Source organism: Schistocerca cancellata, chromosome 6 (genome assembly GCF_023864275.1).
Source record: "Schistocerca cancellata isolate TAMUIC-IGC-003103 chromosome 6, iqSchCanc2.1, whole genome shotgun sequence".
Classification (NCBI taxonomy): Eukaryota; Metazoa; Arthropoda; class Insecta; order Orthoptera; family Acrididae; genus Schistocerca; species Schistocerca cancellata.
Genome location: NC_064631.1, coordinates 124,787,308 through 124,812,471, shown reverse-complemented (window position 1 = coordinate 124,812,471; position 25,164 = coordinate 124,787,308). Strand labels below are relative to the sequence as shown.

General features: G+C 43.1%; 1 protein-coding gene across 3 annotated transcripts in view; it reads left to right on the top strand.

Moving 5' to 3' along the window:
- LOC126191384 (lachesin-like) overlaps positions 1-25,164 on the top strand; it is a 945,166-nt gene that overhangs the window by 189,216 nt on the left and 730,786 nt on the right. The window lies entirely within an intron of this gene.

Genomic DNA, 25,164 nt, shown 5'->3' with positions numbered 1-25,164 from the left:
TATTTGTTTCATCCGAACAACTGTAGTGAGTATTGTAATCTTGTGTTTGCACTGCTACGGATATTGTGTCGATGAAGGGAACATTGTGGACGAAACGTGGTTTTGGTACAAAATCCATTCATATCCATTAGTACAAGGGTGAACCACTGAACTTGACGTCCCATGGGGATGAACAAATCGCCGTTGGCAATGTAATGAGAAACATCACGTAGGAACGGTTAAGATACTGAATCACGGTTCTCGGTCACAGATAACTTGTAAACGGACAAGTGTTTTGTGTGACCAGTGCGTGATACTGGGTTCGAATCTAATGCAGTTGTTTGAAACTTGTGTAGGATAAATGAGTTCCTGTTGGTATACCTGAAGCGACTGTAACACTTATACATTAAACCACTGTAAGTAGCCTGTTTGTATGTTGGCAGCACCATATACTGTGTTAATATCGCTGACAGCGCTCTGCGCCCTCGGCAAGAGGTTCTGTGATTGGACGGTCTAGCAGTTAGCGAGTAGATAGAGCAGTGTATGCACATGTTTTTCCTAGTGGAGACTCTGTGTTGGTAGTACATACATTGTAAAGTGAGACGCAAGGAAATGCAAAAGGAGGATTGATGTTGTTGGTAATGTTTGGCTTGTGGAATTACTGACAACCATATAATTTTTAGAACTGGATGTCACACGAATAAGGTAAAATTTTCTAAATACACTCCTGGAAATGGAAAAAAGAACACATTGACACCGGTGTGTCAGACCCACCATACTTGCTCCGGACACTGCGAGAGGGCTGTACAAGAAATGATCACACGCACGGCACAGCGGACACACCAGGAACCGCGGTGTTGGCCGTCGAATGGCGCTAGCTGCGCAGCACTTGTGCACCGCCGCCGTCAGTGTCAGCCAGTTTGCCGTGGCATACGGAGCTCCATCGCAGTCTTTAACACTGGTAGCATGCCGCGACAGCGTGGACGTGAACCGTATGTGCAGTTGACGGACTTTGAGCGAGGGCGTATAGTGGGCATGCGGGAGGCCGGGTGGACGTACCGCCGAATTGCTCAACACGTGGGGCGTGAGGTCTCCACAGTACATCGATGTTGTCGCCAGTGGTCGGCGGAAGGTGCACGTGCCCGTCGACCTGGGACCGGACCGCAGAGACGCACGGATGCACGCCAAGACCGTAGGATCCTACGCAGTGCCGTAGGGGACCGCACCGCCACTTCGCAGCAAATTAGGGACACTGTTGCTCCTGGGGTATCGGCGAGGACCATTCGCAACCGTCTCCATGAAGCTGGGCTACGGTCCCGCACACTGTTAGGCCGTCTTCCGCTCACGCCCCAACATCGTGCAGCCCGCCTCCAGTGGTGTCGCGACAGGCGTGAATGGAGGAATGAATGGAGACGTGTCGTCTTCAGCGATGAGAGTCGCTTCTGCCTTGGTGCCAATGATGGTCGTATGCGTGTTTGGCGCCGTGCAGGTGAGCGCCACAATCAGGACTGCATACGACCGAGGCACACAGGGCCAACACCCGGCATCATGGTGTGGGGAGCGATCTCCTACACTGGCCGTACACCACTGGTGATCGTCGAGGGGACACTGAATAGTGCACGGTACATCCAAACCGTCATCGAACCCATCGTTCTACCATTCCTAGACCGGCAAGGGAACTTGCTGTTCCAACAGGACAATGCACGTCCGCATGTATCCCGTGCCACCCAACGTGCTCATGAAGGTGTAAGTCAACTACCCTGGCCAGCAAGATCTCCGGATCTGTCCCCCATTGAGCATGTTTGGGACTGGATGAAGCGTCGTCTCACGCGGTCTGCACGTCCAGCACGAACGCTGGTCCAACTGAGGGGCCAGGTGGAAATGGCATGGCAAGCCGTTCCACAGGACTACATCCAGCATCTCTACGATCGTCTCCATGGGAGAATAGCAGCCTGCATTGCTGCGAAAGGTGGATATACACTGTACTAGTGCCGACATTGTGCATGCTCTGTTGCCTGTGTCTATGTGCCTGTGGTTCTGTCAGTGTGATCATGTGATGTATCTGACCCCAGGAATGTGTCAATAAAGTTTCCCCTTCCTGGGACAATGAATTCACGGTGTTCTTATTTCAATTTCCAGGAGTGTACTTTACACAAGTCTACTGGTCGGCGATGCGACGGTGCTCACTATAGGCCTTAAGGGCGTGTCCTTCTTGTGTAACTTTTGTAGATCGTAGAACATTGGTGGTGTAGGTACCTGAGAAGGAAGTTGTTAACAACACTACTAGCGATGTCCGTTTAAGAAGCTCATACGTCTTCCTCGCCACATACATACTACATATTGGCCAGCTCTTAAACGGCTGTGAAACAAGAGTCGATAACTCATTCACCCATATGTTGCATGATGAACCCAAAGTGTTGTAAGTTCCCTCGCTGCTGATAGAAGTAAAGTAGTGATATATTGACTGTCTGCTTTGAACTCACGGTAAATGAAATTTATGAGGGGAATAAAGCAATTACTTGAGAGGTTAGATAGATGAATAGCGAACAGCAGTTGCTAGTTACAAAGTCCTGCAATGATTTATGCGCTTGTGACCATTCTGAATGAGACACTGTACTTCACCGCAATAAGCTGTCTTAAAATGGTCGTCTGGACAAAGGTGTTGCAAAAAGATCTTTCTCTCTCTGACTAAGCGATGAAGTCTGTTAATCTCGAATATTACTTTCTGTCAGCACCAATTCATACATGGACACAAAGCATCGTTGTAAAGATTAGTTGCACATATCGCTATCTGACACTTCGCCATATTACTCTGAGGGACTGCGCAGAATAACAGTTTGCATCAGCGTTGAACACCACTCGAAAATTTAATAGCTTTTTATTCGTAACACTGTCGAGCCTAAGATTTTAATGACAACTGTTTTCCTGTATCTGTTGCCTTCCTACACAAAATTATTTGCATAAACCGTTATACGTGTACACGCTTGCCTTTGATCTATTAACAGAACTGATGAAATGGCTACCGCAGTATCGCTTTCATTGCTGCCAACGAAACTGAATGGAATATTTGAGATGAACAAGTATCAGCGACATCAGAGGGTGTTCGTTAAGTAGGTCTTGCATGAGATTGATTTTCATCGTCTCTCTTCTCGTAGTTATCAGTCCGAAAAGTAATTTCATGCGCTCTCCCACGACTAACCTGTACATATCATTCCAGACCTACGTACTCGTATCTACAGCACTCCATATCCACTTGAAATTCCCTACTATATTCTAGCCTTGGTCTCCTTCCACGGTCAATTATCTATTACTCGATGCGTCAGGATGTTTCCTATCATCTAACCCATAGCAGTTACTCATACACATATGTTACTAAATGATTTGGAACTACACAGATACTGCTTAAATGAACAACTTCAGAAAAGAAAACCTTGTAACCACAATCCGTTCCATGTATCTCTTATCGCGCTTCATTAGTTATTCGATTTCCCCATCTAGCTCTCAGCAATCTTCTACAGCACGACATTACACAAGCTCCTGTTCTGCTCAGGACTGTTCATTGCCACTCTTCCATATAAAGCTCCACAAATTTCTTTCTTCAGGAAAACTTTACTAGCTACTGCCAGTCGACCAAAAAAAAAAAAAAAAAAAAAAATCGTTCAAATGGCTCTGAGCACTATAGGACTTAATATCTGAGGTCATCAGTCCCCTAGAACTTAGAACTACTTAAACCTAACTAACCTAAGGACATCACACACATCCATGCTTGAGGCAGGATTGGAACCTGCGATTGTCGCGGTCGCGCGGTTCCAAACTGAAGCGCCTTGAACCGCTCGGCCACGACGACCGGCCCATTCGACAATTTATATCGTTGTTAGTTATTTTACTCCCCAGTTAGCAAAATTCGTCTACTACTATCGGTGTGTAATATGAACACACTGAGATATTATATTTGTCCTCACATAATACGTTTGTGAGGAAAGAACACACTGGAGCAAGCGTATGTTTGTCGTCTGCGTTATAGATTCATTGTACAGAAGCAGTAAGACAATTGTTTTAAGAAACATTGGGTCATCGTTCGCCTTCCTTCAGAAAAATATGCAGCTGAACTTTGTGTCTACAGCTATTTCTTTCTTTGTAGCTTGGAGTTGCTGAAAAGTATTGTCTTTACAAGTTTTATCCGTGTTTATATCTTATATAATTATGGCAGTCTTTTAGGACATTTTACTGATGTTTTTCCTCGCAGCTGAAATGTATAGAACAGATTAACGTTTGGCGGATACGAATATTAGTTTATTACGTCGTGTACACGCAAACTATTCGGCCCACATTTTTTCCGGAAATTAACTTGCTTCATTTCGAGGTATTAGTGACATTGTTCAGAAGCAATAAATGCGTTCCTGTGTTATCTTTGGGACCGTTCGTTTGTATCAGTTAGTTAATCATTGGGACAATAAATTCAGCGTCGTAGGCACGATGTATACAGCCGTAACAATTTTCGAGGTTACGCACACATTCAGGCGGCGACATATAGTTTTTGTGCATATTAGGTATCTTCGTCATATGGCGAAAGCGCGTAAAAATGTTTTGCGTATGCAATGTTAATTTACCAGACAGACCGCATCGCCAGCGAACATTCCGAACAAATAAATCTAAATTTTTCGTTGAGTAAAGAGGTCTTCCTCTGCTTGTAAAACTATGTGTAATTTGTGAGAGTAATGTTTCTTCTTTAGATTAAATACATGATTGAATGTTTTTTTTTAATTCTCTACTTCAAAGGGTAGATTCGGCTATTTGAGATCCAGTCCATTACAGGGCCTCGGTTTATCACAGTTAAATACCACACGACCTGGTAGTGCGTTCCTGAGATTCTCGTTTGGGAACTGCGAACAAGGGATGCCATTCTGAAAATTTTTAACAGAATCGGTGACATTAGAGCAATTTGTAATTTATATCTGAGATTCTCGTTTGGGAACTGCCAACAAGGGATACCATTCTGAACATTTTTAACAGAATCGGTGACATTAGAGCAATTTGTAATTTTGGTTTCAAAAAAATCTGGGTTATTAAAATTAATTTTCATGTTTCTCACTATTATTATTCGTGCTGTCATAATTTAGCATATGTGTAACACATTTCCTTTTGGAAGTTTGAAATCTGCATTCGTTGAATTTTATTAAGTATAGCTCCTGGTTCCATTCATCGAATCATAATTAAATGCAGTTCATGGTTCGAAGTTATAACAGGCCTGAATCTTGTTGTCTAGTAAGAAGGCAAATTAATTGAAATAAATGTCAGCTGTGTGTTTGTCAGAGTGCCTGCGCAAATAGGCCGTACATATGGGAAATGAACCACAAATACTATACAAATCATGAAGAGACCTGCAATTCAGCCAGGTTCCATGTTAACATACTGAATTTTTCGTTTTAGAATATCAACGTTTATTTAACAAGAAGTGTATACAAGCAAGTGCAGACAGTTACAAACAGGGCATTTGTATGTTCTACCTGCACCAGACGAACGGTCTACCCGACGGCAGGCCCTCGTCACAAGACATTTCATTTCATTTTTCACGCAGTTCAACGTATAATTACGAGTACGTTGGTTAATGAAGACAAGCTTAAAATGTCCCGTACTATTTCTGCTTTACATTTGAATCTGAATAGCACTGCAGATATTTTCATTGCCTTCCAATGAGCGAAATTCTCTCTATACAACTCTGTAACACATTCTCATAATCTTTCTCCATATTAAGAACGAACTTGAAAAGATTAAACTGACAACAGAGAAACTGCAGACATTTCCAGTTTTTTAGGCATTAAAAGTGTACCTCGCTCGTGACAGCAGTCAGTTCTACTCATTCATCTGCAGATCACTCAACTAAATTACCCTCATTTCTTTCATTATTCACATTCTATTGAAACAGACTGCATTTCTTTGTCAACCGAACGTACCCCTGTCTGTTACGTCTTATCTCCCGGCTAATGATTACTCATACAAAGGCAGTAATTGTACTGTTTCAAACGTTTTGAGGTCGTTAAATTTGTTTTTGCCTCTTATTTGCCTTTTCAACACTCCTTTTTCTGTTATTACGTTTATAATTCTAAAACTGTAACTGGAGACGTAACTAGTAAATTATTACGTTTTGGGTCAGCCGAATAAAATTCGTGTAAACATCAATAGTCACACGACACATTTTGACAGCAGGATCTCTGCCTTAGGTAAAATACGTAAGAACCTAAATAAAATAACGTTAACAGTTTAACATCGTGAAGAACAGAAGACAGTCGAACTACGCTGTCTCCGTTTTACATTACATTCGGTCTTCTACATATTCTACTAATACCAGGAGTGAATTATATACATCTTGTACTGGTGACCTGATCACGAATTTTGTGCGGTTGAACCAAATTTTAAGGTTTTACTGAAGTTTCACAAACATGACCTCAATTCCAGGTAAAATGAAGAACTTTGTGGTCATAAATATCGCTTCCGTGTATACAGAAATGTAGCAAAACCACAAAAAGATAGAAATTGGAAGTCTGAGAAACTAATTATTTTTTAAAAAAATATTTCGAGTTTTTAATCCTGGTTCCGACATAAGCGATGACTTGAAGGCTGCAACGAAATCTGGCTAAACTTCACAACAAGTAAATAAAATAAACAGAAAACACCTTCGGCGTTTCGCTTCGCTAATCTCAAAGGAACAGACAGCTTTGATTCCGAGCGCTAATGTTCTGAGTAAATTGTACATATATTTGTACAATTATGCTGAGTAAATTGTAAATATATTTGTACAATTATGCTGAGTAAATTGTAAATATATTTGTACAGTTATGTTCAGACGAACGACCTCTTCTAAGAGATCTGATTAAAATATCTCCTGGAAAAACTATTTTTAGTAGCCCAAAATAAGTTACTGGCGCCACAAATATTCATCTGACTGTTCATCACGAGGCATTATCGAGTTACGCTGTTCCTCTAAACAACTGAATTGTAATTTCTAATTCCAAAGAATAAATAAGAGCGCTGGATCTTCGACCATAAATATAATAGACTGGCCCTGACGTCATTTTCGTGGCTCCAACATCTCTGGGCTAAAGTCACGTGAATGTTGGCAAAACATGGTTGTTTCGTGTTGCGCTTATGGCTGTACTCAGCGTTTTGTCGGGGCAAATGGCATTACATTTCACGTGCAAGTGTTTCTATGATAGTGCAGATGCGTTTAGAGAAATCTGCTGAAGTGACTTTATATGTTTTTTGCACTAGAAATAACAGTATCACTTAAATTAAAGTGTTGAAAGTGATGCCTGTAAAGTCAGACTCATATTACAATTTTGGAAAGTATCTGTGATAATTCGGTTACAGAAGTAAGTATAACTGTTTCTCGTTCCTACTCATAGGTTCCCTAAGGATGAAATCCGAAGGCAGCTTTGGATACTGGCCCTGAAACGGAAAAACTTTAAGCCATCTGCACATACGCACCTTTTTGTATATACAAGTGAGATTATAATAAGGTAAGAGCACATATAGTCGACACATGAAGAGAATTTTTTTCTTCCTTCTAATATTGTTAAATAAATGTAGGCTCCAAAATTATTCTCTGAAACTTCAAAGTCTCACCTTCTATCTAAAATATCATTTTTTTTAAACTGATAGTTTAAACTTTTGTAAAAATGGTAGGAACTGAACCTTTGAAGTGCACCTAAAATTGATACTCTAAACTGGACCTGCTCCTAAAGTCGACAATTTTGGCACCTATAGTTGACATAATTCCCATATCCCATTTTCTTTTATAAGTGACTAGAGCTCAGAACGCGGCGAATCCAATATTTAAAGTTTTGACACGAGCCCACTCTTACTGTTTAAAAGAATTTTAACAACATTTTACTTTAATTGATAGTTTATAGTAATTTCGGCCCGCTGCCCACCAGAGGGGCGTTCGAGGTATTTGTTAGAATTTATAAATGGTACTGTGAACAAATCCAGGTCAAATGTAGTTCTGACATAATTTTTCGCAAATAAAAAAGTAACTTTTGTTGGAAGCGTTTGGCAGTCAATTGAGAAATGTGGGGAAAATACGATACAAACATAGGATGGCAGACCGCTGATTTGAAATCCCGCCACTTTTTGCCAACAGTCACGTGGTTTATGTTGGAGCCACACCAGCCCTATAGCTTCTGCACAGCAAGGCCAGTCTACTAGTATCTATGGTCGAAGCGCTGGATAATAAATGTTTGTTGTGATTTTTCATTTAAAAGGTTACCTCAAATTTTATAAAATACTGCTTTTGTAAACATTCATTTCCCATCTGTTAATTCATCTAATGGCAAGCTATGGAAGGAAGGTAAACACTTGGTATATTCTCTATTAAATATACTAACGCAACGCCTCATTGTCTTATGTCAACTCCAGCATAAGAATAAAAGTTTCCAGTACTGGCCCTGCATAAAAAAAACGTGGACAGTTCAGTATGAGTGTAAAGCAACGAGTAACTCACTTACAATACGAATTTAATTAGCTCTTCTCAGAAACAGTATGCAGACTGTGGAGGTTCCCCTAACGTATTCTGCGACCACTCTTCGCGACCTCCGACACATGGACGTCGGGTTTCGAGGTCCTCAGCTACCGAGTATGCGATGCTGAGTAACAGCTCAGAGGTTCTCACAAACGAACCGTTACTGAAGGTTGCTGAAGAGCACCATATACAGACTGCGCACGTAGTGTAGCATATATGGTATTAACTTATGAAGGTACGGGGTGACACAGAATAAACGGGAATGTTTGAAATGAGTTGCGGCAGCCATGGGTAGGTGGCAGCGTTGCGGGTTCGTGACAGTTAGCGAGTAAACAGTCCACCATTTCAGTAATCATGGATCAGTGGAACGGACAACAACACGCGTTAGCCATAAAAATGTTTTATAAAAACAACAATAGTTTGGTAGCGGCGCGGAGGGAGTTTCGACGTTTTTATAATTAAGGGGCTCCGGAAAGGCTCAAAATCATGAAAAGTTCAATTTTTACTTTTTTGCGTTTTCTGAATCTGCAGACTATTACCTTTTAATAGATGTATAATTTATTCAATTCCGAAGACTACAAGTATTTTTAAATTTTTTTTGAAATTTGTTCTACATGGGCGTGACCCACTGTGGCGCTGTAAAACTGCTGTCAAATGGTGTTATTATTAACGTCCGTGTTCATCAGGTACATTTTAGTGATGTGAGATAAAGTATGTGTTGTGGCTAACCTGTGATGGTTCAATATATATCGCTGGTGTGATTGTCGATTGTTTCATGTTTATTTACTCTGTCGTTATCTCGAAAATATTCGTAATTAATTCTGTTTCTTGAGTCTCTGTTTTGTTGAAGTATAATAATGAGTAAAAGTAAAGTTGCTGTTGCGACTTTCAATGATGGCAACATTGTAAGGTGCAAGGTATTTAGAAATATGGCAATGAAGATAGGTTCTAACATGGTACGAGCGATGCTTGCTTTAGACAAGGAACGCCTTCAGGCTGCACACAGGGCTGTAAAGAGTCTAGAAATACAAGCAAGAGTAAACAGGAGGAGGAACAAGAGGAAGCTGGAGGAGGAGTTTGCAGAGGATGAAGATAATCCATCCTATGGACCTGGAATGCACTAAAAAGTTAATCCAATCTTTGTCGCTCGACTCCCAAAACTTTTATTTTCTCATACTAATTACATGTTTTCTAAGGATCTTCCAAACATATTTGTTTCAAACTTTCAGTAAATGTTACACAGTACCTTCTGCATAATTTAACACAGAATTTTTCCAAAAAACTGTATATTTTTGAATATATAAATAAAAAATTGCAAAAAAATGTTGTGAATTTTCATTACAATTGAAAAAAAATCATTTTTAATAACTGAACTAAAATTTTGTAAAATCCCTGTGTTAAGTTGTAGCCCATATTCCAATAAATAATCTGTAAAAAGTTCAACTTCCTACCTCAAATACTTTGTGAGGAAAGATGTAATTTATAAGCGTTATTTTAACATTGCAAGTATAGGGTGTTCCGGAGCCCCTTAAGGACGTCATGATATCGTTCCGTCGGAACATGCGACAAAATTAATAATTCTGAAGAGACTGTATCTGCCCTCAAGAAGACACCAACAGGACGACCAAGAAATGAGTGTTCTCCAGCGAACACTGATGCTGTACGCGAGTCTGTCTTACGGAGCCCACGGTGATCAATTCGTTAGCAAGCAGCAGTGGTTGGAATCTTCTGGGAGAGTGTTCGCAGAAATCTTCATCTTGATTTAAAATTTCATTCGTACAAACTACCTTCAACAATTTAAGGACAACGATTAGCGGTTACGATTAGGATTCTGTCAACAAATGATAACAAAAATAAACAATGACGATGAATTTCTAAACGAGTTGTGGATGTCAGATGAGGCACATTTTCATCTCACAGGTTATGTGAATAAACAGAACTACCGTTACTGGGCAAACACAAATCCTATTGACGTTCATGGGCGCCCTTTACTCGCTAGTAAAATGACAGTACGGTGTGGTGTTTGAGCATATGGGATTATCGGACCGTATTTCTTCGCAATTGAACAGGGAAACACAATAACTGTCAGTCCCGATCAGCCGGCCGGAGTGGCCGAGCTGTTCTAGGCGCTTCAGTCTGGAACCGCGCGACCGCTACGGTCGCAGGTTCGAATCCTGCCTCGGGCATGGCTGTGTGTGATGACGTTAGGTTTAAGTAGTTCTAAGTACTAGGGGACCAATGACCTCAGATGTTAAGTCCCATAGTGCTCAGAGCCATTTGAACCATTTTGAGTCGCGACCGTTACTTTGAGATGTTACCAACTTTCGTTAGACTTGCATTGAAGAACTTTCCGTAAGTTCAAGAAACTTGATTTCAGCAGGACGGAGAGACATAACAGCCCGCACGGTAGTCAATGGCATATGTGCGGGAATTGTTTGGCAACCGTGTAATCTCATGATTGGTAACATTCCGTGGCCCCATAATCACCAGATTCATCCCTTTGTGATTTTTTCCTTGTGAGGCTACCTCAAGAGCAAGAGCAAGACCAAGAACCCTGGATGTGTTAGAACAGAGAATTCGGGATGCAATTCACAGTATCACAGCTGAGATGTTGCAGCGGTCAATGAGAAATCTCAGCAGCAGATTTCACGACTGTATTCGTACAGGCCGGCCGGAGTGGCCGAGCGGTTCTAGGCCCTACAGTCTGGAACCGCGCGACCGCTACGGTGGCAGGTTCGAATCCTGCCTCGGGCATGGATGTGTGTGATGTCCTTTAGGTTAGTTAGGTTTAAGTAGTTCTAAGTTCTATGGGACTGATGACCTCAGAATCAAAGTCCCATAGTGCTCAAGAGTCATTTGAACCACATTCGTACAGGTGGACGCCATCTAAAGGATATATTTTTTTAAATGATAAATGCCATCAATATTTCGTAAATGATAAAGTTGTAAGATTTCAATTACTATGAATGCAATTTCTTTCCTTCATCACTTCAAATTTATTGGATTGTGGAAACGTCACCCTGTATTAAGTTGTGGAGGTAGTAGCGAAATAAGAAGCACGTTTGCGTGAGAATATTAAGATTCACAAGCGAGAAAACATATGCGCCGAAATACACTCCTGGAAATTGAAATAAGAACACCGTGAATTCATTGTCCCAGGAAGGGGAAACTTTATTGACACATTCCTGGCGTCAGATACATCACATGATCACACTGACAGAACCACAGGCACATAGACACAGGTAACAGAGCATGCACAATGTCGGCACTAGTACAGTGTATATCCACCTTTCGCAGCAATGCAGGCTGCTATTCTCCCATGGAGACGATCGTAGAGATGCAGGATGTAGTCCTGTGGAACGGCTTGCCATGCCATTTCCACCTGGCGCCTCAGTTGGACCAGCGTTCGTGCTGGACGTGCAGACCGCGTGAGACGACGCTTCATCCAGTCCCAAACATGCTCATTGGGGGACAGATCCGGAGATCTTGCTGGCCAGGGTAGTTGACTTACACCTTCTAGAGCACGTTGGTTGGCACGGGATACATGCGGACGTGCATTGTCCTGTTGGAACAGCAAGTTCCCTTGCCGGTCTAGGAATGGTGGAACGATGGGTTCGATGACGGTTTGGATGTACCGTGCACTATTCAGTGTCCCCTCGACGATCACCAGTGGTGTACGGCCAGTGTAGGAGATCGCTCCCCACACCATGATGCCGGGTGTTGGCCCTGTGTGCCTCGGTCGTATGCAGTCCTGATTGTGGCGCTCACCTGCACGGCGCCAAACACGCATACGACCATCATTGGCACCAAGAGCAGAAGCGACTCTCATCGCTGAAGACGACACGTCTCCATTCGTCCCTCCATTCACGCCTGTCGCGACACCACTGGAGGCGGGCTGCATGGTGTTGGGGCGTGAGCGGTAGACGGCCTAACGGTGTGCGGGACCGTAGCCCAACTTCATGGAGACGGTTGCGAATGGTCCTCGCCGATACCCCAGGAGCAACAGTGTCCCTAATTTGCTGGGAAGTGGCGGTGCGGTCCCCTACGGCACTGCGTAGGATCCTACGGTCTTGGCGTGCATCCGTGCGTCGCTGCGGTCCGGTCCCAGGTCGACGGGCACGTGCACCTTCCGCCGACCACTGGCGACAACATCGATGTACTGTGGAGACCTCACGCCCCACGTGTTGAGCAATTCGGCGGTACGTCCACCCGGCCTCCCGCATGCCCACTATACGCCCTCGCTCAAAGTCCGTCAACTGCACATACGGTTCACGTCCACGCTGTCGCGGCATGCTACCAGTGTTAAAGACTGCGATGGAGCTCCGTATGCCACAGCAAACTGGCTGACACTGACGGCGGCGGTGCACAAATGCTGCGCAGCTAGCGCCATTCGACGGCCAACACCGCGGTTCCTGGCGTGTCCGCTGTGCCGTGCGTGTGATCATTGCTTGTACAGCCCTCTCGCAGTGTCCGGAGCAAGTATGGTGGGTCTGACACACCGGTGTCAATGTGTTCTTTTTTCCATTTCCAGGAGTGTAGTTAAAAGCACTGCGCTGCTAAACTCCTGTAGTATTTGAGAGCCAGGAGCGCATGTTGCCGACGTTGGCGAAGACAGCAGGCCCCTCGCAGAGGATGTCGACCCACGATGCGATGCCCAGCTGCGTGTTCCCGCTCACCAGAGGGCCTCCACCGTCACCGTTGCAGACGACGCTCTGGTCGCCTGCACAGATCATGCGCTCGGTGACCGGCCAGTAGTCGTAGATGGTGTCGCAGTCGGAGCGCGAGATGATGTAGCTGGTGCCCTGCTGGAGCTCGCTGGACAAGCCGCCGTCGTGGTGGGTGTAGCCCCAGCCCGTGGCCACCACCGCAGAGCCAACCTCGGGATCGCTGCCCGCCTCTGGCAGGTTCACCGGCTGTATGTTGGCGCCGAACGTGAAGGCCGGGGACACCTGCCAAACAGACGGCGCCGGCTCAGCGTGTCCGTGCTGTAATGTTAAGCCGTCGGCACACGGACCGTGCATCCGAACGTTGAGCGCTGAGCGTGCCGAGTTTCTGACGTCATAGCGTGGAATAGCACGCTCGGGGGTCTTTCCGAACGTGCAGAGCAATATCTGGCATGTCAGATATTCTGAGCGTGCGTTTGAGCGTTGACCAATGAGCCGTCTCCCTTCAGTACAGAGCTGTGAGGCGGCATACTGGCATTCATTTCAAGCCTCTATGTATATATGCCGTTTCTGAGCACCAGCAAATTGAGAATCACTGGAAAACCCGTTGTTAACTGTGTGATTCGTTCCAATAAAATAATGAGAAACATCATATTCGTGGCAAAAGAATTATTCTAACTTCATTATTATGAGAGTAGCTATTTGAAGGCAGCGATACACTGAAAATCCACCCAAAACGCATTGTTCTTGGTACAATTTGTTATAATTAAATTTCAATTAGTAACATATCTACGAATAAGGTTTTCAGCAACGGGTAATATAAATGATTAGCTGCACGAAGGGTGATGTTGGTTTAGCGTAATGAGTGGCGTCATTGTCCTCATTAGAATTGCTTGGTGCAGCCGTGGTTCGCATCTTGATACTTCCGTTTTTTTCCCTAACATTCACGTTTTTATTAGGTTCTGATACTTTATTATTAGTTTAATATAAGTGTATACTATAATGTATGATGTTATGTAAATATAAGTTCACCTTTTTTGAGGGGTGACTTTCTTCGATTGGCTTAATCTACAGGACAGTTTGCGCTACTTGTATAAAGATATTTTGCTCCTTTTTCTTTTACGCTTCGTAATTCACATGTTGCAAGGATTCTGCTACTGTGTAGGAATAGTGATCAAGTAAGACTGACCTTGGGGCTTTACTAAAAAGTGGGAATGATGAAATAATGTTTATCTTATGCGCAGAAGTATTACAAATTTGTAATGCACTGTTTGTAATGGAACTTTTATAAACGTGTGTCCTTATTGATTGGACATGGTACTTTCCTTTCCGTGGACGATGGAGGAAATGTGCTTTTTAATAGAGCAAACGTGGGAATTTTACGCGCGCCCGTTGAGTAAACTGTGTGATTTACGAACTAGAAACATCCCTCAAATGTCGCTAGAGTGCGTTGCGATCGCATATACCACGTTGGGGCCCACGTACCCTACGCACAAGTCGCATCGTTCCTGAGCGTTCAGCAGCACGTTGAACTTGGCGCGCTCCACGTTAACGTTCGACAACACGGTCCGTGTGCCGACGGCTTTACGCGTATGTGGGAGAGCTACTCGGCCGCCCGGTATTGGCAGTGAAGGGAGATGAATTTGTTGCACGAATGAACACTATAGCAATGCCAGGGTACAGGGCGCGCTGCGGCCAGCCCGGCTAGTTGACCGGATCAGACCAGCCAGGTGCAGAGATGAACAGCGTCACCGGAAACGGGTAAATTCCGAAGACGGTGATTTCGACGGCTGTCACGCGCATGATGGTTGCAGAAGATAATGACCCACGAAATGGCGGAGTGTCAGACAAGCTGAAGGATGCCTCTTACAGCCCTTTGAGAATCTATAATTTACAATCAAGTATTAATGCAATATATGAAGGTAGTATCTGTTCCCGAAAGAACATTTACCGTTGATGACCATGCAGCTTCGCTAGAATTGAAACGATAATTAAATGAACACCCTAGCTGCAAACAGGCGTTGATATTCTCCATAAGGGACATGTTGAAAATGTTCGAGTCGGGGCTCAAATTTTCAACATGTCCCCAATGAAGTATATCAACGCCTCTTTGCAGCTAGCGTGTCCATTTAATTATCATTTCATTCTAGCGAACTTGCATGGTCATCAACGGTAACTGTTCTTTCGGGAACAGGTACTACCGTCATATATAGTTAAAAATATGGCTTCCTGGCCATTGACCTTCTTGTGCGAACGCACACGCTATGCCCGAACTCGTACGGGACTTGGTAGATTAATTTGCCACGAGTAATGAGTAGGATGGGTAAACATCTATTAGGCGCATTACGAATGTGGACATGTTGGGAATGTGGGTCTCACGGGGAGCGTGCAAGGGATGCGTCCGTGCAGGCGCACTATACTCTGTGACCTCAGTGGCCCAGATGGATAGAACGTATGCCATGTAAGCAGGAGATCCCGGGTTCGGGTCCCGGTCTTGGCACACATTTTCAACATATCCCCAATGAAGTATATCATCGCCGGTTTGCAGCTAGGGTGTCCATTTAATTATCAGTTCAAGTATTAATGCAAATCTAAATACATCTGCATCTGCATCTACGTGATTACTCTGCTATTCACAATAAAGTGCCTGGCAGAGGGTTCAATGAACCACCTTCAAGCTGTCTCTCTACCGTTCCACTCTCGAACGGCGCTCGGGAAAAGCGAGCACTTAAATTTTTCTGTGCGAGCCCTGATTTCTCGTATTTTATCGTGATAATCATTTCTCCCTATGTAGGATGGGTACCAACAGAATGTTTTCGCAATAGGAGGAGAAAACTGAAATTTCGTGAGAAGATCACGTCGCAACGAAAAACGCCTTTTTTTATTGATTGCCACTCCAATTCACGTATCATGTCTGTGGCACTGTCTCCACTATTTCGCGGTAGTACAAAACGAGCTGCCCGTCTGTGAACTTTTTCGATGTCATCTGTCAGTCCCACACCGCACAGCAGTACTCCAGAACAGCGCGGCCAAACGTGGTGAAAGCAGTCTCTTTTACTAGACCTGTTGCACCTTCTATGTGTTCCGTCAATGAATCACAGTCTTTTAGTTTGCTCTACCCACAGAATTATCTTTGTGATCTTTCCAGTTTAGGTTATTAATAATTGTTATCCCTAAGTATTCAGTTGAATTTACAACCTTGAGATTTCTGTGACTTATGGCATAATCACTATTTGGAGGATTTCTTCAAGTACTCATGTGAATAACTTCACACTTTTCTTTATTAAGGTTCAGTTGCCAGTTTTCGCACCACACAGATGTCTTATCTAAATCATTTTGAAATTCGTTTATGTCATCTGATGACTTTACAAGATGATAAATGACATCATCTGCAAGCAGTCAAAGAGGGCTACTCAGATTGTCTCCTATGTCGTTAATATAGATGAGGAACAATAGAGGACCTATAACACTTCCTTGGGGAACGCTAGATATTACTTCTGAAATATCCATTGGCAATATCAGGTAAATGAGGCACGTCCAATGACACAACAATAACTTCAATATCTTTAGAGCTACCAATGTTCATATTTCACAGTGAATAAACATTTACACAATAATATTTAAAACCAAATTGGACGAATACAAATAACTGTCACAATTATTTGTATATATATATATATATATATATATATATATATATATATATATATATATATATATATATATATATATATATATATATATATATATATTCTGGAAGTACAAAACATGCAATCTTTAGCTTACGAATCTAGAGCCTTAGCCAATTTTCTGCTGAGCTACTGCGTACAATAATGTATTTTTAAAGGTTCAGTGTCTCATGGGAAACTATTTTCGCAAACGAGGATCCAGAAGGGTGGATGGCCGTACATTGTGAAATATGGTCTTCAGTCTCAGAACAGCGTATGGGTGGTTCTCAAAAGTCAAACCCATCCTTGGTGCATTTTAAATCGCATCCATCCATGAAGGCTACATATCTGTATCTATTTTATTTCTTGATTTATTACGTCACTCATACCTTTTTATTATGGAAATGTTTCTCGGAACATTCTCTGCAATTATATAGCAAATGAGCACTGCGTAAGTACTTCATATTATGTTGTACTTGTATTTTTATTTAATGAATCGTTTACTCTTTCGCCAGTAACTTTGTTTAAATGGCGACTACAGGTGATATTAAAAACTGTGCTAATTTAGAAATGGTCAATTGCGTGTGTTAGTGTGCACCACTATTGAAACGAGAACAAAAAGAAGCTCTGGGCGAGAAAGCATAAGTAACTGTTGAAACGAAATTAAATGGCATTTAGTTCTTATTTAACGTGAGCACACTTGCACAAGAATACTAGCTTATTTATTTGTAATAATTGTGGATGACTTGAGTGTGACCAAATATTTATAACTATTCTGTATTTGAATATTATTGTAATATATTTAGTCGGGGTTGTGGTCACGTCGAATCGGATCGTGTCTGCAGAGCTTGAGGCCAACGTATTTTTGATGCAGACAGCCTTCAGCCAACAGGAAAGCAGACAGTAGCGGAACGCTAAGGGAGTCAAGCGGAGAGTGGGACTTTTCAAGTGACGATCCCAACGGATCGATTCTGGACACTCCGTGTTGATTGTGGGAAGAATACAGACCCGCTTGTGGTGACGTACATGATTCGTACACAAAGTTGTTTGATTTTGAGCGGTGAACAGCGGCTACCGTACTTTAATTGCTCAAGGCATTTTGTATTTCGAGAGGTCTGAGTGTGCTCCAGAGTAAAATTCTTAGCTTTTCCCTCTTGTATTACAGAGCTGAGCATAGATGGAGTATGATTTACTAATCTTTGTATCGTGTGTGATGATTTATAAATCATCATATTGTACACCGGACTGTTCTGAGCTGGTGAATATTACGAAATGGACTTCGTTTCCGTTTATCTTCAACGACTATTTTGTTTGGGAATTTTGCTACGATTCTCTAATGCTTACAACGTAGCTTCACTGCATTTGATAAGGATGTTTTCTCTCTGTATATCCACTGAACGTAGTAGGACTACATTCTATTTATTTGTGACGTCCTTTCTTGAATAAACATTTATCAGCATAATTCTCTATCGCCTAACTCAATTAGACGGTAGAATAGACTGTTTTTGTAACTGTGTCACAGCTACAGGTTCTTATTTGAAGCGACTTAGCAACGGAGCGTGAAAACATTAGTTTCGTGGCTCTGCTCTATGGCTACATCGAACTATTTTTTTTTTCTAACAGAATCGTACACAGCTCAAGTACCTAAGGTACAAGCAATACCAGGCAACGTTGCAAATGGTTTTCTCGTATGTGTTTGGAAGAGCAGCTGCTCGAGCAGTGACCGTAAGGTACCGTCTCAGCAGGAAACACATTAAAACATACAGTGCCGGATTTAGTCAGCGCGGGACCTGTAACAAATGCCAAGAAGAGGCCACCGGTTTGCTATAGGCCTCGAAGTTTAGGGTAAAAAATAAAGCAGCACTTTACTTTGCTCCCTCTACGAATGTAAGTTTTCTTTGATGGTTATCGTCATACAGACATTTGACACTTCGATTCTTTTTGCACCATTACATTATATAGTGGCTATCTTACGGGAATCACGTTTTTTATTGGTTCAGCTTAATTTCATTAAATTTGTACTAAACAATAAACTTAATACAGTAATTGAAATGAGGCCTTCAAGGATCCGAAATTAATTTTAATACAAGAATTATATTTAAAACCAAACTGAACCAATACAAATACTTATTGATGCCGACATTGTTATTTACTTGGCACTTAGAACCCACTTTTTTAACTCTGAGGGCCCCAATGTTATTAACATAATAGTATTATTGATACGATAATGTTGCTACGTTCCATCACACGAAGGTGCTAAGGTGTGACCAGCGCAACGTTATCGGGCAATGTCTATGTCCAGGACGCGTCAGTTGGAACTCTGCTTTCGTAGCAAACATGTCGGCCCTTGACCATGTGGATGTGTGTTCCGACTGTCTAGAGGACCGTACGAGCTTCCAGTCACCGATCTGATTAGTACTGATGGGATGTGCAGGGCACGGCTAGGACTTCCAAGTAAGAAAACAGGAAAACGCAGCGCTCAACCGTTTTCGAGTAAATCGAGTCTGAAAAATGTAGTTCCGCTGTAAGTAGTTAAGGTGTCTGAAGCCGAACGAGTAAACGCCTAGTTTCATAAGAGCATGGTCTCGAGAACGGATCTCGCTTCCGTTATTACTTTTTTTGTGTACTTCGATATCCAGGGCACGCCGCAGAATTATGTGACGACCGGGAACCGTTTAGAAATGTGAACCAAGTTGATTTTTCAATAGACACACTTAAGAAACCATGCACATGCAAAAATACGGCGAGCATTACAGAAACTGCATGTAACAATAATTTCTGTTTTCCATGTTTATATGTTCCGGGTCATTCTCAAACGGTCAGTACTCCGGAGCACTTGCCACCAGTGTAGTTACAAAACATAAATAAAAAGTCTATCTGATTTGATCGAATTTTCTCCTTTATTATTTTTATATTTCGAATGTCCATAAGAAAAACATGTTCTCTTTTGAACAGTCATAAGAGATATACTATGTGATAAAAAGTATCCGGACACCTGGCTGCAAATGACTTACAAGTTCGTGGTGCCCTCTATCGGCAATGCTGAAATTCAGTATGGTGATGGGCCACCCTTAGCTTTGATGACAGCTTCCCCTCTCGCAGGCATACGTTCAGTCAGTTGCTGGAAGGTTTAGTGGGGAATGGCAGCCCCTTCTTCAGTGTGCTGAACTGAGGAGAGATATCAATGCCGGTCGGTGAGGTCTGGCACGAAGTCGGCGTTCCAAAACATCCCAAAGGTGTTCTATAGGATTCAGGTCAGGCCTCTGTGCATGATAGCCTATTACAGGGATGTTATTGTCGTGTAATCACTCCGCCACCAGGCTGTGCATTATGAAAAGGTGCTCTGTCCTGTTGGAAGATGCATTCGCCATCCCCGAATTGCTCTTCAACAGTGGGAAGCAAGAAGTTGCTTAAAACATCAATATAGGCCTATGCTGTGATAGTGCCACGCAAAACAACTAGGGGTGCAAGCCCCTCCATGAAAAACACGACCACGTCATACCACCACAACCTCCGAATTTTACTGTTGGCACTACATACGTTGGCAGATGACGTTCACCGGGCATTCGCCATACCCACGCCCTGCTATAGTATCGACACATTATGTACATTGATTCGTCACTCCAAACAACGTTTTTCCACTGTTCAATCATGCAATGTTTACGCTCCTTACACCAAGTGAGGTGTCGTTTGGCGTTCAACTGCGTGATATGTGGCTTATGAGCAGCCACTCGACCATGAAATCAAAGTTTTCTCACCTCCCACCTAACTTTCATAGTACTTGCAGTGGATCCTGATGCAGTTTGGAATTCCTGTGTGATGTCGTGGATAGATGTCTGCTTACTACACATTACGACCCTCTTCAACTGTCAGCGGTCTCTGTCAATCAAAAGACAAGGTCGGCCTGTACGCTTTTGTGCTGTACGTGCCCCTTTACGTTTCCACGTCATTATCACATCGGAAACAGTAGCCTAGTCATGTTTAGGAGCGTGGAAATCTTTCGTATAGACGTGTGACACAAGTGACATCCAATCAGCTGAACACGTTCGAAGTCTGTGAGTTCCGCAGAGCGCCACATTCTGCTCTCTCACCTGGCAGTGGGTAGCAACACAATGCATCTAATATGAAAAACGTATGTTTTTGGAGGTGTCCGAATACTTTTGATCACATAGTGTATGTTGTTAGTGTTGTGTCTAGACAAGACAGCCTAGACAGAATGAGAGGAAGCCGAAAGGCACGCGCTTAAACTCACGCAGGCTGGCGCGAGGTCTGAAACAGGATACGTAATGAATGCTATAAAGAAAATTACGTAGCTTCTGCAATACTTAACTTTAATCCACATTTGTAGAACATCGCTCTTGATGGTACATTAATAGAATCTCAATATCTATACTGGTAATAGCGCCTTGCTAGGTCGTAGCAAATGTAGCTGAAGGGTATGCTAACTATCGTCTCGGCAAATGAGAGCGTAATTCTCAGTGAACCATGGCTAGCAACGTCGGCCGTACAACTGGGACGAGTGCTAGTACGTCTCTCTAGACCGGCCGTGTGGTGGCGCTCGGTCTGCAATTACTGACAGTGGCGACACGCGGGTCCGACGTATACTAATGGACCGCGGCCGATTTAAAAGCTACCACCTAGCAAGTGTGGTGTCTGGCGGTGACACCACAGTTAGAATTATGCGGGAATGAAATAATAAGTAACGACATCGAGATTCAATCCACAGACCTCGCGCTTATGAAATTAAGCGCTTACTCACTCGGCTGCGGACTTCCTGAGGCCTAGCGACCATGATAAGTATAAAAGAACGTCCGCCTCGTTCGATTACGGGCCGGATCGGAGATTTCCTCCCCCTGGGGATTGGGTCTTGTGTTTTGTCATTAGTGACATCTTGTGTTGTCATTACTGACACGAAAGTCGTCTTAATGTCGTATCGTCTTCCCACTGCTGTGACAGCTGCTTGGGCATGAACAGACTCGAAAGCGGTTCAGGGCTACGTCTTCTGGTTTACGTATGTTGTAGTCCTATTCGAGCTCAGCACACCCTACCAATACCAATCAAATCGGTGGTTCACACGATCCCCTTTTGAGTAGCTTGCCACAAGCAGAAATAAGCAGAATGGGCGACACAAGTCCGAGAAGCTTTCTGTAAACAATTCAGTGGGCCAGAGACCTTTTCTTATCTCCATAGATTTGTGCGTTGTCCTTAGTTTAAATAGTGTGTAAGCCTAGGAACCGATGACCTTAGCAGTTTGGTCCCTTAGGTATTCACACACATTTGAGCATGTTTGAGAATTGTTGAAAATTATTAAATAAAAATCCTATTACTGATTCAATAATTACATGAATTTAGGTCTGTGATGTGACAACTGCTACAAGTAAAATAAACATTTCTTCTTACTGTCATTACATCACGATCTTCAGTTTCCTCTGCTGTTGTTGTCAATGAGGTATCTTGCGTTTCCTGGTCAGCCAGGAACCTGATTTGTTGAAAGCACTCTGATATACATCTTTCAGCCAACTATTAGATTTTCTGTCGTTTACTTCTTTACTTTCTTTCGGAAGTTCGTTCTAAGCAATTTGAATTGCTCTCAGTCTCGATAGGAATTAACATGTACTGTACAATACGGCTCTCACTCCGTTCAGTACATGGTGATTCAGCTGCCTCTGCCACTAGGTTTTATGCAGCCCGTAACACCTTCAAATACCACGAGCAAAATTTATATGTACTCTCGCATAAAAATCATTGGTCCTACGGAAAAAAATGCATAGGACCTTTCGCAAGAATTTCAGTGTAGTCAAATTTCGTACGGGGATTCATTTTTCACTGGAGGCCACGGTTTTCGTATTTGTCAAGAAAAAAGTGTTTGGATGTCGCTTTTGTAAGTTTTTCTAAAATAATTCGAAAACTACGATATCTATCCAAAACGCATCTCAGTACAAAATTTAGTTACATTAAATTTCCTACAAAAAGGTCCAGTTCATTTTTTCTGTAGGACTAAGAGGTTGCATATAGCAAGCAGACAGAATACGAGAATCCTGTGTGTGGTGTTTGTAAGTGTCTCAGGTTGCACAAAAGTCAGCGGTAGGCACAGCTGAGTCACTGTGTATTCTACATGACATACTGAACGAGTATCACTTAAAACGTCCGGGCTAACGGGCCGTGTTCGATGTATAAAACTTTCTCCTAATGTTTCCTCTCCGACTGCGGTAGACATCTCCAGATGTAAATTGACTTCGCCACTTTACCTCTGAAGAGGTCTCTCACAGTCAGAGGTGAAAGATTAGGAGAAAGTTTTACAAATATAACTCGAAAGTTTTAAGCGATGTGAGTACCGGCCATGACAGCTTACACTGTATGATCATCCTGAACGAGGTCAATATTTTTAAAGCTGTGCAGACTTTTCCAACATTTTGCGTAAACCGTCATTACTGATCTCAGGTAGCCAATATTATTGCGCAATATTCAGTTTCGCGCTATCAATATTGAGCGCGTGTTGCCAACTTTAGGTGATGTAGAACAATAACAGTAAAGCAGATATAATGTAGACATACGCTTTGCCAAAATGTGAATAAATTTCCTGAACTACTCCGTCATCTAGTATCCTTCACAGCTGCATTACACCAAGCATTAACCCAGTTGGATATGGATTAGGGAGAGGAATCACCAGTAATTTTATGTTTCCGTGATGGGTAGCCCAGTTACTAGACTTCATTATTCAAGATAAGCAAATCCGTTGGAGTTGTAGATTTGGGTATCTGCCAGTGAGGCCTCGCTTAAACACCAGAAAGCGTAAATACTTAAATATGGATTAAAAACAGTCTTGACCACAGTTAAATATTTGTTTCGGTCAGAATATGACCCTCTTCAGACCATTTATGCATGATGGTATGCGGTGGCGGTGAAAGGAGCAGGTGTCGCAGCTCCACGAACGTCAACTGAAATGCTTCTGTGTATTATCTCTCTCGAAATTCCGTATAATGGCTTAAGCCAGAACAGTGGTCAAATACTAAATGTACACTACTGGCCATTAAAATTGCTACACTAAGAAGAAATGCAGATGACAAACGGGTATTCATTGGACAAATATATTATACTAGAACTTACATGTGATTACACTTGGGTGCATAGATCCTGAGAAATCAGTACCCAGAACAACCACCTCTGGCCGTAATAAAGGCCTTCATACACATGGGCATTGAGTCAAACAGACCTTTGATGGCGTGTACAGGTACAGCTGTCCATGCAGCTTCAACATGATACCTCGGTTCATCAAGAGTAGTGACTGGCGTATTGTGACTAGCCACCATTGACCAAACGTTTTCAATTCGTGGGAGATCTGCAGAATGTGCTGGCCAGGGCAGCAGTCGAACATTTTCTGTATCCAGAAAGGCCCGTACAGGACCTGCAACATGCGGTCGTGCATTATCCTTTTGAAATGTAGGGTTTCGCAGGGATCGAATGAAGGGTAGCGCCACGGGTCGTAACACATCTGAAATGTAACGTCCATTGTTCAAATTGCCGTCAATGCGAACAATAGGTGACCGAGACGTGTAACCAATGGCACCCCATACCATCACGCCGGGTGATACGCCAGTATGGCGATGTCGCCAAACACGGATGCGACCATCATGATGCTGTAAACAGAACCTGGATTCATCAGAAAAAATGACGTTTTGCCATTCGTGTACCCAGGTTTGTCGTTGAGTACACCATCACAGGCGCTCCTGTATGTGATGCAGCGTCATAGGTAACCGCAGCCATGGTCTCCGAGCTGATAGTCCATGCTGCTGCAAACGTCGTCGAACTGTTCTTGCAGATGGTTGTTGTCTTGCAAACGTCCCCATCTGTTGACTCACGGATCGAGACGTGGCTGCACGATCCGTTACAGCCTTGCCGATAAGATGCCTGTCATGTCGACTGCTAGTGATACGAGGCCGTTGGGATCCAGCACGGCGTTCCGTATTACCCTCCTGAAAGCACCGATTCCACATTCTGCTAACAGTCATTGGATCTCGACGGTATCAGCAATGTCGCGATACAACAAACCGCAATCGCGATAGGCTACAATCCGACCCTTATCAAAGTCGGAAACGTGATGGTACGCATTTCTCCGCCTTACACCTGGCATCACAATAACGTTTCACCAGACAACGCCGGTCAACTGCTACTTGTGTATGAGAAATCGGTTGGACACGTTCCTCATGTCAGCGCGTTGTAGGTGTCGCCACCGGCGCCAACCTGGTGCTCTGAAAAGCTAATCACTTGCATATCACAGCATCTTCTTCCTGTCGGTTAAATTTTGCGTTTGTAGCACGTCATCTTCGTGGTGTAG